The 14,116-nt window shown below is 43.1% G+C and overlaps 11 non-coding genes across 11 annotated transcripts; 6 read left to right on the top strand and 5 right to left on the bottom strand.

Moving 5' to 3' along the window:
- The first annotated feature begins 2,143 nt into the window (after positions 1-2,143).
- On the top strand, positions 2,144-2,216 carry Trnar-acg (transfer RNA arginine (anticodon ACG)). Its single transcript has one exon. It is a non-coding gene; the product is annotated as a tRNA-Arg (tRNA).
- Positions 2,217-3,832: 1,616 nt separating this feature from the next.
- Positions 3,833-3,905, bottom strand: Trnar-ucg (transfer RNA arginine (anticodon UCG)). The gene has a single exon. It is a non-coding gene; the product is annotated as a tRNA-Arg (tRNA).
- A 553-nt stretch (positions 3,906-4,458) lies between these two features.
- Trnar-acg (transfer RNA arginine (anticodon ACG)) lies at positions 4,459-4,531 on the top strand. Its single transcript has one exon. It is a non-coding gene; the product is annotated as a tRNA-Arg (tRNA).
- A 1,616-nt stretch (positions 4,532-6,147) lies between these two features.
- On the bottom strand, positions 6,148-6,220 carry Trnar-ucg (transfer RNA arginine (anticodon UCG)). Its single transcript has one exon. It is a non-coding gene; the product is annotated as a tRNA-Arg (tRNA).
- A 554-nt stretch (positions 6,221-6,774) lies between these two features.
- On the top strand, positions 6,775-6,847 carry Trnar-acg (transfer RNA arginine (anticodon ACG)). The gene has a single exon. It is a non-coding gene; the product is annotated as a tRNA-Arg (tRNA).
- Positions 6,848-8,463: 1,616 nt separating this feature from the next.
- On the bottom strand, positions 8,464-8,536 carry Trnar-ucg (transfer RNA arginine (anticodon UCG)). The gene has a single exon. It is a non-coding gene; the product is annotated as a tRNA-Arg (tRNA).
- A 554-nt stretch (positions 8,537-9,090) lies between these two features.
- Positions 9,091-9,163, top strand: Trnar-acg (transfer RNA arginine (anticodon ACG)). Its single transcript has one exon. It is a non-coding gene; the product is annotated as a tRNA-Arg (tRNA).
- Positions 9,164-10,779: 1,616 nt separating this feature from the next.
- Positions 10,780-10,852, bottom strand: Trnar-ucg (transfer RNA arginine (anticodon UCG)). The gene has a single exon. It is a non-coding gene; the product is annotated as a tRNA-Arg (tRNA).
- A 554-nt stretch (positions 10,853-11,406) lies between these two features.
- On the top strand, positions 11,407-11,479 carry Trnar-acg (transfer RNA arginine (anticodon ACG)). The gene has a single exon. It is a non-coding gene; the product is annotated as a tRNA-Arg (tRNA).
- A 1,616-nt stretch (positions 11,480-13,095) lies between these two features.
- On the bottom strand, positions 13,096-13,168 carry Trnar-ucg (transfer RNA arginine (anticodon UCG)). The gene has a single exon. It is a non-coding gene; the product is annotated as a tRNA-Arg (tRNA).
- A 541-nt stretch (positions 13,169-13,709) lies between these two features.
- On the top strand, positions 13,710-13,782 carry Trnar-acg (transfer RNA arginine (anticodon ACG)). The gene has a single exon. It is a non-coding gene; the product is annotated as a tRNA-Arg (tRNA).
- The last annotated feature ends 334 nt before the right edge of the window (positions 13,783-14,116 follow it).

Below are 14,116 nucleotides of genomic sequence, written 5' to 3'. Positions count from 1 at the left end.
AAATGGTGTGAAGATTTGATGTGACCAGGATAATCATACACGACAAATCGATTGTAAGCGATACCGTGAAATCGCATATCCTTGGGGAGACTTTGTAGAATTGAATTAATATTCATAACAATTAGCTCAACAGGAACGCACTATTCGGGTCACATTTATAGTTGGGTAAGTCCCGATAAAAAGGCAGCTGTATGAAAGCACGGGCAGGGATTGACTGAGGTGCAGGAGAAAGGCTGGGGTTTGATCAATGGTTATTAGTATGAGTTATGAATGGGATTACTTTTTATAAAGAATCTGTAACTCGCCTAATTAGTAATGCCTGAACTTTGACAAACACGAGGCTGTAAAGATATAACAAAGTTTATCAATCAATCAATAGTTTGCATACGTTTGATATTTCAATCACAACCATTAGTAACAGTTTCCCGTGCCTCTTGTGTGCTTTGTTCATTAAATTAATTATGCTCCTCTCTCCAGTCTCACACAATGGCATTTGAATTCGCACATACTAACAAATACGCAAGTTGGGCAGATCACGCTCTCCATGTTGCTTGGCACACTTCACAAACCATTTTGCTCAACCAACGTTTAGTGTATTTGCGCGACAAGTCGCTTCTACCGCAACTCGCACTATGCTTGAACATCTTTCGCATTTGAGACCGCCCCTCCAACAAGTTCAGACATCGCACAATTATTTTGCCGTCGCTAAATGCCAATTTGCTGGAAGAGTGTTGTACCCCATTTAGTGGTTGGTAATGTGCTGCTTTTGGAGTGGACTCCGACCTCTCACTGGCCTCTTCTTCTTTTTTCTCTGGAGCGAAACCTACCAACTATGTTTTCTACTACAAAAGCGCTCATGCGAATGAATATTAAATTCGATGCTTAACATTGCAAACCTCCTATTGGGACAACTCCACGCCTACGTGATTACGTAAACTTCACAATCCTATTGTTTCATTTCACAAGTACGCTAACATGTGCGCGTCCGAACCTTGATGGGCCTTATGAAACGGCTCGTCCAGGGCCTCGGCGTTTGTAAAATGCCCCTAAGGTTCTCCCGTTCATATTTTCCCCCATTACTTACAGATTGGTTACCTCAACAAGCGCCTGCTTGGCGCCTTGTCCATGTCTTTGAGTCTGTGACCTTGTTAAATTTCGCAAATATTGAGACCTTGCTCGCAAGGGGGAAGAGAGATGGTCAAAGGGTATACCATGGTTGTTCAAAAAATCCGAAACTTTGTCCTTGCGCTTACGAATTGATATTCAGTTTTGTCGTTTGAGGTCTTAAGTCGCCAAACGTGTGTAGTTTGGGATAACGCTTAGATTTTGCCTTTAGATGCAATTAGATCCGAATGCTTAGGTGGTCATTGCAGTTCAGGAAATTAATCCGTTAAAAGTGAGCAGACGAAGACCTTATGAAGGAAATCTTCAATGGAAGGCAGATTTGTTCTTTTTGAGGTAAAAGGATGGGCCACTGCCTTTGTGGCGCAAAATGGATTGCAAAAGTCCAATCACACCGACCCCGCCAGGACTCGAACCTGGAATCTTCTGATCCGCGTCAGACGCCTTCTCCATTAGGCCACGAGGCCGCTTTCGCACAAAGAGAAAGGTCGTCATCAATCACCTTTCCGTCAAACGAAATATTCATCGCTAACATTACCTGACTTCGTTGGCCTAGCTTAGTGAATCAAATATGCAAAATCGTTCAACAATAGGAATGGCAACCTTACAGAATTGATTCAGAGTACGCCCTCAACTTTATTCGGTTGGAACCACCAACTGATGAACTCTTACCCAAGAAAGAAGAAATCGCGACAGAAGTTAAAAAAGCTGCCCAAAATGGTTTACTACAAAGCCAGCCGGTAGTGCGTATGTTGTTATTGGACCTTGCGATGGGGAGAAATGCTGTTTAAGGCTGATGATCCAGGCCTGAGTGTTGAATGGTAGTTGTGTTTGCCCAATTAATATTTGCCGGGTAAACCTGCTTTCTCGCGCGTTTTGCATTGAAATCGTCACCGAAGGAAGTCACCGAAGGAAGGCAGAGAGTCCTCACGTCAATCACAATTGAAAATTTTCGCCATGAATTTAAAGTGGGATCTTGTTTCTCAAAAAAGTCTGTGGGCAGGTGGCACCGACAGTTGAAGGCCCCGTGGCCCAATGGATAAGGCATCTGACTACGAATCAGGGGATTCCAGGTTCGAATCCTGGCGGGGTCGATATTATTAGTGTGTTTCCTTTTCATTTCCAGAAGCTGCTGTTGTGCCGCACAACATGTAACTAAAGAAGAAACGTCATGGAACGTCGATGTCTATATGGAGTTGAGCTGTGGCTGTCTGTCGGAAAATGGTGTGAAGATTTGATGTGACCAGGATAAATCATATACGACAAATCGATTGTAAGCGATACCGTGAGATCGCATTCCTTGGGGAGACTTTGTAGAATTGATTAATAATTGATAACAATGACACTCAACAGGAACGCACTATTCGGGTCACATGTATAGGTGTGTAAGTCCCGATAAAATGCAGCTGTATGAAAGCACGGGCAGGGATTGACTAGGTAGCAGGGAAAGGCTGGGGTTGATCAATGGTTAATTAGTTGAGTTATGAATGGGATTACTTTTTATAAAGATCTGTAACTCGCCTAATTAGTATGCTTAACTTTGACAAACACGAGGCTGTAAAATAGTACAAAGTTTATCAATCAATCATAAGTTTGCATAAGTTTGATATTTCAATCACAACCATTAAGTAAGAGTTTACGTTCCTCTTGTGTGCTTTGTTCATAAAGTTTAATGCATCCTCTCCTCCAGTCTCACGCAAATGTCAGTTGATCGCACAAACTAACAAATAAAGCAAATTGGGCAGATAACGCTCTCCATTTTGCTTGGCCACTTCACAAACCAGTTTGCTCAACCAAACGTTTAGTGTATTTGGCGACATGTGCTCTACCGAGACCGTCACATCTTGAACATCTTCGCATTTGAGACCGGCCACTCCAACAAGTTCAGACATCGCACATTTATTTTGCCGTCGCTAATGCCATTGCTGGAAGACTTTTGTACCCCATTTAGTGTTGTATGGTGCTGCTTTTGGAGTGGCTCCGACACTACACTGGCCTCTTCTTCTTTACTCTCTGGAGAGCGAAACCTACCAACTATGTTTCTACTACAAAAGCTCTACGCGAATGAATGGCTAAATTCGATGCTTAACATTTCAAACCTCCTATGGGACAACTCCACGCCCACGTGATTAACGTAAAAGTCACAATCTATTGTTTCATTTCACAAGTACGATAACATGTTCGCGTCCGACCTTGATGGGCCTTATTGAAACGGCTCGCCAGGGCCTCGGGGTTTTAAATGCCCCTAAACGGTCTCCCGTTCATCTTTTATCCACCATTACTTACAGATTGGGACCTCAACAAGCGCTCCTGTTGGCGCCTTGTCTATGTCTTTGAGTCTCTGACCTTGTGAAATTTCGCAAAATATTGAGACCTTGCTCGGAAGGGGAAGAGATGATGGTCAAAGGGTATACCATGGTTGTCGGAAAAAATCGAAACTTTGTACTTAGTTACGAATTGATATTCAGTTTTGTCGTTTGACGTCTTTAAGTTGAAACGTGTGGAATTTGAGACAACGCTTAGATTTTGCTTTTAGAGCAATTGGATCCGATGCTTAGTTGGTCATTGAAGTTAAGGAAATTCTCCTTTAAAAGATGAGCAAGACGAAGACCTTTGAAGGAAATCCCCAATGGAAGGCAGATTGTTCTTTTGAGGTAAAAGGATGGGCCACTGCCTTTGTGGCGCAAAATGGATTCAAAAGTCAAGCACACGACCCCGCCAGGACTCGAACCTGGAATCTTCTGATCCGAAGTCAGACGCCTTCTCCATTAGGCCACGAGGCCACTTTCGCACAAAGAGAAAGGTCGTCATCAATCACCTTTCCGTCAAACGAAATATTCATCGCTAACATTACCTGACTTCGTTGGCCTAGCTCAGTGAAATCAAATATGCAAAATCGTTCAACAATAGGAATGGCAACCTTACAGAATTGATTCAGAGTACGCCCTCAACTTTATTCGGTTGGAACCACCAATTGATGAACTCTTACCCAAGAAAAGAAGGAATCGCGACAAAGTTAAAAAGCTGCCCAAAATGGTTTACTACAAAGCCAGCCGGTAGTGTATGTTGTTATTGGACCTTGCGATGGGGAGAAATGCTGTTTAAGGCTGATGATCCAGGCCTGAGTGTTGAATGGTAGTTGTGTTTGCCCCAATTAATATTTGCCGGGTAAACCTGCTTTCTCGCGCGTTTTGCATTGAAAATCGTCACCGAAGGAAGTCACCGAAGGAAGGCAGAGAGTCCTCACGTCAATCACAATTGAAAATTTTCGCCATGAATTTAAAGTGGGATCTTGTTTCTCTAAAAGTCTGTGGGCAGGTGGCACCGACAGTTGAAGGCCCCGTGGCCCAATGGATAAGGCATCTGACTACGAATCAGGGGATTCCAGGTTCGAATCCTGGCGGGGTCGATATTATTAGTGTGTTTCCTTTTCATTTCCAGAAGCTGCTGTTGTGCCGCACAACATGTAACTAAAGAAGAAACGTCATGGAACGTCGATGTCTATATGGAGTTGAGCTGTGGCTGTCTGTCGGAAAATGGTGTGAAGATTTGATGTGACCAGGATAAATCATATACGACAAATCGATTGTAAGCGATACCGTGAGATCGCATTCCTTGGGGAGACTTTGTAGAATTGATTAATAATTGATAACAATGACACTCAACAGGAACGCACTATTCGGGTCACATGTATAGGTGTGTAAGTCCCGATAAAATGCAGCTGTATGAAAGCACGGGCAGGGATTGACTAGGTAGCAGGGAAAGGCTGGGGTTGATCAATGGTTAATTAGTTGAGTTATGAATGGGATTACTTTTTATAAAGATCTGTAACTCGCCTAATTAGTATGCTTAACTTTGACAAACACGAGGCTGTAAAATAGTACAAAGTTTATCAATCAATCATAAGTTTGCATAAGTTTGATATTTCAATCACAACCATTAAGTAACAGTTTACCTTCCTCTTGTGTGCTTTGTTCATAAAGTTTAATGCATCCCCTCCTCCAGTCTCACGCAAATGTCAGTTGATCGCACAAACTAACAAATAAAGCAAATTGGGCAGATAACGCTCTCCATTTTGCTTGGCCACTTCACAAACCAGTTTGCTCAACCAAACGTTTAGTGTATTTGGGGAGATGTGCTCTACCGAAACCGTCACATCTTGAACATCTTCGCATTTGAGACCGGCCACTCCAACAAGTTCAGACATCGCACATTTATTTTGCCGTCGCTAATGCCATTGCTGGAAGACTTTTGTACCCCATTTAGTGTTGTATGGTGCTGCTTTTGGAGTGGCTCCGACACTACACTGGCCTCTTCTTCTTTACTCTCTGGAGAGCGAAACCTACCAACTATGTTTCTACTACAAAAGCTCTACGCGAATGAATGGCTAAATTCGATGCTTAACATTTCAAACCTCCTATGGGACAACTCCACGCCCACGTGATTAACGTAAAAGTCACAATCTATTGTTTCATTTCACAAGTACGATAACATGTTCGCGTCCGACCTTGATGGGCCTTATTGAAACGGCTCGCCAGGGCCTCGGGGTTTTAAATGCCCCTAAACGGTCTCCCGTTCATATTTTATCCACCATTACTTACAGATTGGGACCTCAACAAGCGCTCCTGTTGGCGCCTTGTCTATGTCTTTGAGTCTCTGACCTTGTGAAATTTCGCAAAATATTGAGACCTTGCTCGGAAGGGGAAGAGATGATGGTCAAAGGGTATACCATGGTTGTCGGAAAAAATCGAAACTTTGTACTTAGTTACGAATTGATATTCAGTTTTGTCGTTTGACGTCTTTAAGTTGAAACGTGTGGAATTTGAGACAACGCTTAGATTTTGCCTTTAGAGCAATTAGATCCGATGCTTAGTTGGTCATTGAAGTTAAGGAAATTCTCCTTTAAAAGATGAGCAAGACGAAGACCTTTGAAGGAAATCCCCAATGGAAGGCAGATTGTTCTTTTGAGGTAAAAGGATGGGCCACTGCCTTTGTGGCGCAAAATGGATTCAAAAGTCAAGCACACGACCCCGCCAGGACTCGAACCTGGAATCTTCTGATCCGAAGTCAGACGCCTTCTCCATTAGGCCACGAGGCCACTTTCGCACAAAGAGAAAGGTCGTCATCAATCACCTTTCCGTCAAACGAAATATTCATCGCTAACATTACCTGACTTCGTTGGCCTAGCTCAGTGAAATCAAATATGCAAAATCGTTCAACAATAGGAATGGCAACCTTACAGAATTGATTCAGAGTACGCCCTCAACTTTATTCGGTTGGAACCACCAACTGATGAACTCTTACCCAAGAAAAGAAGAAATGGCGACAAAGTTAAAAAGCTGCCCAAAATGGTTTACTACAAAGCCAGCCGGTAGTGTATGTTGTTATTGGACCTTGCGATGGGGAGAAATGCTGTTTAAGGCTGATGATCCAGGCCTGAGTGTTGAATGGTAGTTGTGTTTGCCCCAATTAATATTTGCCGGGTAAACCTGCTTTCTCGCGCGTTTTGCATTGAAAATCGTCACCGAAGGAAGTCACCGAAGGAAGGCAGAGAGTCCTCACGTCAATCACAATTGAAAATTTTCGCCATGAATTTAAAGTGGGATCTTGTTTCTCAAAAAAGTCTGTGGGCAGGTGGCACCGACAGTTGAAGGCCCCGTGGCCCAATGGATAAGGCATCTGACTACGAATCAGGGGATTCCAGGTTCGAATCCTGGCGGGGTCGATATTATTAGTGTGTTTCCTTTTCATTTCCAGAAGCTGCTGTTGTGCCGCACAACATGTAACTAAAGAAGAAACGTCATGGAACGTCGATGTCTATATGGAGTTGAGCTGTGGCTGTCTGTCGGAAAATGGTGTGAAGATTTGATGTGACCAGGATAAATCATATACGACAAATCGATTGTAAGCGATACCGTGAGATCGCATTCCTTGGGGAGACTTTGTAGAATTGATTAATAATTGATAACAATGACACTCAACAGGAACGCACTATTCGGGTCACATGTATAGGTGTGTAAGTCCCGATAAAATGCAGCTGTATGAAAGCACGGGCAGGGATTGACTAGGTAGCAGGGAAAGGCTGGGGTTGATCAATGGTTAATTAGTTGAGTTATGAATGGGATTACTTTTTATAAAGATCTGTAACTCGCCTAATTAGTATGCTTAACTTTGACAAACACGAGGCTGTAAAATAGTACAAAGTTTATCAATCAATCATAAGTTTGCATAAGTTTGATATTTCAATCACAACCATTAAGTAACAGTTTACCTTCCTCTTGTGTGCTTTGTTCATAAAGTTTAATGCATCCTCTCCTCCAGTCTCACGCAAATGTCAGTTGATCGCACAAACTAACAAATAAAGCAAATTGGGCAGATAACGCTCTCCATTTTGCTTGGCCACTTCACAAACCAGTTTGCTCAACCAAACGTTTAGTGTATTTGGCGACATGTGCTCTACCGAAACCGTCACATCTTGAACATCTTCGCATTTGAGACCGGCCACTCCAACAAGTTCAGACATCGCACATTTATTTTGCCGTCGCTAATGCCATTGCTGGAAGAGTTTTGTACCCCATTTAGTGTTGTATGGTGCTGCTTTTGGAGTGGCTCCGACACTACACTGGCCTCTTCTTCTTTACTCTCTGGAGAGCGAAACCTACCAACTATGTTTCTACTACAAAAGCTCTACGCGAATGAATGGCTAAATTCGATGCTTAACATTTCAAACCTCCTATGGGACAACTCCACGCCCACGTGATTAACGTAAAAGTCACAATCTATTGTTTCATTTCACAAGTACGATAACATGTTCGCGTCCGACCTTGATGGGCCTTATTGAAACGGCTCGCCAGGGCCTCGGGGTTTTAAATGCCCCTAAACGGTCTCCCGTTCATATTTTATCCACCATTACTTACAGATTGGGACCTCAACAAGCGCTCCTGTTGGCGCCTTGTCTATGTCTTTGAGTCTCTGACCTTGTGAAATTTCGCAAAATATTGAGACCTTGCTCGGAAGGGGAAGAGATGATGGTCAAAGGGTATACCATGGTTGTCGGAAAAAATCGAAACTTTGTACTTAGTTACGAATTGATATTCAGTTTTGTCGTTTGACGTCTTTAAGTTGAAACGTGTGGAATTTGAGACAACGCTTAGATTTTGCCTTTAGAGCAATTAGATCCGATGCTTAGTTGGTCATTGAAGTTAAGGAAATTCTCCTTTAAAAGATGAGCAAGACGAAGACCTTTGAAGGAAATCCCCAATGGAAGGCAGATTGTTCTTTTGAGGTAAAAGGATGGGCCACTGCCTTTGTGGCGCAAAATGGATTCAAAAGTCAAGCACACGACCCCGCCAGGACTCGAACCTGGAATCTTCTGATCCGAAGTCAGACGCCTTCTCCATTAGGCCACGAGGCCACTTTCGCACAAAGAGAAAGGTCGTCATCAATCACCTTTCCGTCAAACGAAATATTCATCGCTAACATTACCTGACTTCGTTGGCCTAGCTCAGTGAAATCAAATATGCAAAATCGTTCAACAATAGGAATGGCAACCTTACAGAATTGATTCAGAGTACGCCCTCAACTTTATTCGGTTGGAACCACCAACTGATGAACTCTTACCCAAGAAAAGAAGAAATGGCGACAAAGTTAAAAAGCTGCCCAAAATGGTTTACTACAAAGCCAGCCGGTAGTGTATGTTGTTATTGGACCTTGCGATGGGGAGAAATGCTGTTTAAGGCTGATGATCCAGGCCTGAGTGTTGAATGGTAGTTGTGTTTGCCCCAATTAATATTTGCCGGGTAAACCTGCTTTCTCGCGCGTTTTGCATTGAAAATCGTCACCGAAGGAAGTCACCGAAGGAAGGCAGAGAGTCCTCACGTCAATCACAATTGAAAATTTTCGCCATGAATTTAAAGTGGGATCTTGTTTCTCAAAAAAGTCTGTGGGCAGGTTGCACCGACAGTTGAAGGCCCCGTGGCCCAATGGATAAGGCATCTGACTACGAATCAGGGGATTCCAGGTTCGAATCCTGGCGGGGTCGATATTATTAGTGTGTTTCCTTTTCATTTCCAGAAGCTGCTGTTGTGCCGCACAACATGTAACTAAAGAAGAAACGTCATGGAACGTCGATGTCTATATGGAGTTGAGCTGTGGCTGTCTGTCGGAAAATGGTGTGAAGATTTGATGTGACCAGGATAAATCATATACGACAAATCGATTGTAAGCGATACCGTGAAATCGCATTCCTTGGGGAGACTTTGTAGAATTGATTAATAATTGATAACAATGACACTCAACAGGAACGCACTATTCGGGTCACATGTATAGGTGTGTAAGTCCCGATAAAATGCAGCTGTATGAAAGCACGGGCAGGGATTGACTAGGTAGCAGGGAAAGGCTGGGGTTGATCAATGGTTAATTAGTTGAGTTATGAATGGGATTACTTTTTATAAAGATCTGTAACTCGCCTAATTAGTATGCTTAACTTTGACAAACACGAGGCTGTAAAATAGTACAAAGTTTATCAATCAATCATAAGTTTGCATAAGTTTGATATTTCAATCACAACCATTAAGTAACAGTTTACCTTCCTCTTGTGTGCTTTGTTCATAAAGTTTAATGCATCCTCTCCTCCAGTCTCACGCAAATGTCAGTTGATCGCACAAACTAACAAATAAAGCAAATTGGGCAGATAACGCTCTCCATTTTGCTTGGCCACTTCACAAACCAGTTTGCTCAACCAAACGTTTAGTGTATTTGGCGACATGTGCTCTACCGAAACCGTCACATCTTGAACATCTTCGCATTTGAGACCGGCCACTCCAACAAGTTCAGACATCGCACATTTATTTTGCCGTCGCTAATGCCATTGCTGGAAGAGTTTTGTACCCCATTTAGTGTTGTATGGTGCTGCTTTTGGAGTGGCTCCGACACTACACTGGCCTCTTCTTCTTTACTCTCTGGAGAGCGAAACCTACCAACTATGTTTCTACTACAAAAGCTCTATGCGAATGAATGGCTAAATTCGATGCTTAACATTTCAAACCTCCTATGGGACAACTCCACGCCCACGTGATTAACGTAAAAGTCACAATCTATTGTTTCATTTCACAAGTACGATAACATGTTCGCGTCCGACCTTGATGGGCCTTATTGAAACGGCTCGCCAGGGCCTCGGGGTTTTAAATGCCCCTAAACGGTCTCCCGTTCATATTTTATCCACCATTACTTACAGATTGGGACCTCAACAAGCGCTCCTGTTGGCGCCTTGTCTATGTCTTTGAGTCTCTGACCTTGTGAAATTTCGCAAAATATTGAGACCTTGCTCGGAAGGGGAAGAGATGATGGTCAAAGGGTATACCATGGTTGTCGGAAAAAATCGAAACTTTGTACTTAGTTACGAATTGATATTCAGTTTTGTCGTTTGACGTCTTTAAGTTGAAACGTGTGGAATTTGAGACAACGCTTAGATTTTGCCTTTAGAGCAATTAGATCCGATGCTTAGTTGGTCATTGAAGTTAAGGAAATTCTCCTTTAAAAGATGAGCAAGACGAAGACCTTTGAAGGAAATCCCCAATGGAAGGCAGATTGTTCTTTTGAGGTAAAAGGATGGGCCACTGCCTTTGTGGCGCAAAATGGATTCAAAAGTCAAGCACACGACCCCGCCAGGACTCGAACCTGGAATCTTCTGATCCGAAGTCAGACGCCTTCTCCATTAGGCCACGAGGCCACTTTCGCACAAAGAGAAAGGTCGTCATCAATCACCTTTCCGTCAAACGAAATATTCATCGCTAACATTACCTGACTTCGTTGGCCTAGCTCAGTGAAATCAAATATGCAAAATCGTTCAACAATAGGAATGGCAACCTTACAGAATTGATTCAGAGTACGCCCTCAACTTTATTCGGTTGGAACCACCAACTGATGAACTCTTACCCAAGAAAAGAAGAAATGGCGACAAAGTTAAAAAGCTGCCCAAAATGGTTTACTACAAAGCCAGCCGGTAGTGTATGTTGTTATTGGACCTTGCGATGGGGAGAAATGCTGTTTAAGGCTGATGATCCAGGCCTGAGTGTTGAATGGTAGTTGTGTTTGCCCCAATTAATATTTGCCGGGTAAACCTGCTTTCTCGCGCGTTTTGCATTGAAAATCGTCACCGAAGGAAGTCACCGAAGGAAGGCAGAGAGTCCTCACGTCAATCACAATTGAAAATTTTCGCCATGAATTTAAAGTGGGATCTTGTTTCTCAAAAAAGTCTGTGGGCAGGTGGCACCGACAGTTGAAGGCCCCGTGGCCCAATGGATAAGGCATCTGACTACGAATCAGGGGATTCCAGGTTCGAATCCTGGCGGGGTCGATATTATTAGTGTGTTTCCTTTTCATTTCCAGAAGCTGCTGTTGTGCCGCACAACATGTAACTAAAGAAGAAACGTCATGGAACGTCGATGTCTATATGGAGTTGAGCTGTGGCTGTCTGTCGGAAAATGGTGTGAAGATTTGATGTGACCAGGATAAATCATATACGACAAATCGATTGTAAGCGATACCGTGAGATCGCATTCCTTGGGGAGACTTTGTAGAATTGATTAATAATTGATAACAATGACACTCAACAGGAACGCACTATTCGGGTCACATGTATAGGTGTGTAAGTCCCGATAAAATGCAGCTGTATGAAAGCACGGGCAGGGATTGACTAGGTAGCAGGGAAAGGCTGGGGTTGATCAATGGTTAATTAGTTGAGTTATGAATGGGATTACTTTTTATAAAGATCTGTAACTCGCCTAATTAGTATGCTTAACTTTGACAAACACGAGGCTGTAAAATAGTACAAAGTTTATCAATCAATCATAAGTTTGCATAAGTTTGATATTTCAATCACAACCATTAAGTAACAGTTTACCTTCCTCTTGTGTGCTTTGTTCATAAAGTTTAATGCATCCTCTCCTCCAGTCTCACGCAAATGTCAGTTGATCGCACAAACTAACAAATAAAGCAAATTGGGCAGATAACGCTCTCCATTTTGCTTGGCCACTTCACAAACCAGTTTGCTCAACCAAACGTTTAGTGTATTTGGCGAGATGTGCTCTACCGAAACCGTCACATCTTGAACATCTTCGCATTTGAGACCGGCCACTCCAACAAGTTCAGACATCGCACATTTATTTTGCCGTCGCTAATGCCATTGCTGGAAGACTTTTGTACCCCATTTAGTGTTGTATGGTGCTGCTTTTGGAGTGGCTCCGACACTACACTGGCCTCTTCTTCTTTACTCTCTGGAGAGCGAAACCTACCAACTATGTTTCTACTACAAAAGCTCTACGCGAATGAATGGCTAAATTCGATGCTTAACATTTCAAACCTCCTATGGGACAACTCCACGCCCACGTGATTAACGTAAAAGTCACAATCTATTGTTTCATTTCACAAGTACGATAACATGTTCGCGTCCGACCTTGATGGGCCTTATTGAAACGGCTCGCCAGGGCCTCGGGGTTTTAAATGCCCCTAAACGGTCTCCCGTTCATATTTTATCCACCATTACTTACAGATTGGGACCTCAACAAGCGCTCCTGTTGGCGCCTTGTCTATGTCTTTGAGTCTCTGACCTTGTGAAATTTCGCAAAATATTGAGACCTTGCTCGGAAGGGAAAGAGATGATGGTCAAAGGGTATACCATGGTTGCCGGAAAAAATCGAAACTTTGTACTTAGTTACGAATTGATATTCAGTTTTGTCGTTTGACGTCTTTAAGTTGAAACGTGTGGAATTTGAGATAACGCTTAGATTTTGCTTTTAGAGCAATTAGATCCGATGCTTAGTTGGTCATTGAAGTTAAGGAAATTCTCCTTTAAAAGATGAGCAAGACGAAGACCTTTGAAGGAAATCCCCAATGGAAGGCAGATTGTTCTTTTGAGGTAAAAGGATGGGCCACTGCCTTTGTGGCGCAAAATGGATTGAAAAGTCAAGCACACGACCCCTCCAGGACTCGAACCTGGAATCTTCTGATCCGAAGTCAGACGCCTTCTCCATTAGGCCACGAGGCCGCTTTCGCACAAAGAGAAAGGTCGTCATCAATCACCTTTCCGTCAAACGAAATATTACCTGACTTCGTTGGCCTAGCTCAGTGAAATCAAATATGCAAAATCGTTCAACAATAGGAATGGCAACCTTACAGAATTGATTCAGAGTACGCCCTCAACTTTATTCGGTTGGAACCACCAACTGATGAACTGTTACCCAAGAAAAGAAGAAATGGCGACAAAGTTAAAAAGCTGCCCAAAATGGTTTACTACAAAGCCAGCCGGTAGTGTATGTTGTTATTGGACCTTGCGATGGGGAGAAATGCTGTTTAAGGCTGATGATCCAGGCCTGAGTGTTGAATGGTAGTTGTGTTTGCCCCAATTAATATTTGCCGGGTAAACCTGCTTTCTCGCGCGTTTTGCATTGAAAATCGTCACCGAAGGAAGTCACCGAAGGAAGGCAGAGAGTCCTCACGTCAATCACAATTGAAAATTTTCGCCATGAATTTAAAGTGGGATCTTGTTTCTCAAAAAAGTCTGTGGGCAGGTTGCACCGACAGTTGAAGGCCCCGTGGCCCAATGGATAAGGCATCTGACTACGAATCAGGGGATTCCAGGTTCGAATCCTGGCGGGGTCGATATTATTAGTGTGTTTCCTTTTCATTTCCAGAAGCTGCTGTTGTGCCGCACAACATGTAACTAAAGAAGAAACGTCATGGAACGTCGATGTCTATATGGAGTTGAGCTGTGGCTGTCTGTCGGAAAATGGTGTGAAGATTTGATGTGACCAGGATAAATCATACACGACAAATCGATTGTAAGCGATACCGTGAAATCGCATTCCTTGCAGAGACTTTGTAGAATTGATTAATAATTCATAACAATGACACTTAACAGGAACGCACTATTCGGGTCACATGTATAGGTGTGTAAGTCCCGATAAAATGCAGCTGTATGAAAGCACGGGCAGGG

The sequence above is a fragment of the Montipora foliosa genome, chromosome 8 (genome assembly GCF_036669935.1).
Source record: "Montipora foliosa isolate CH-2021 chromosome 8, ASM3666993v2, whole genome shotgun sequence".
Taxonomy (NCBI): domain Eukaryota; kingdom Metazoa; phylum Cnidaria; class Anthozoa; order Scleractinia; family Acroporidae; genus Montipora; species Montipora foliosa.
The sequence above is the reverse complement of the archived record's forward strand: the minus strand, read 5'-3'. Positions and strand labels throughout refer to the sequence as shown.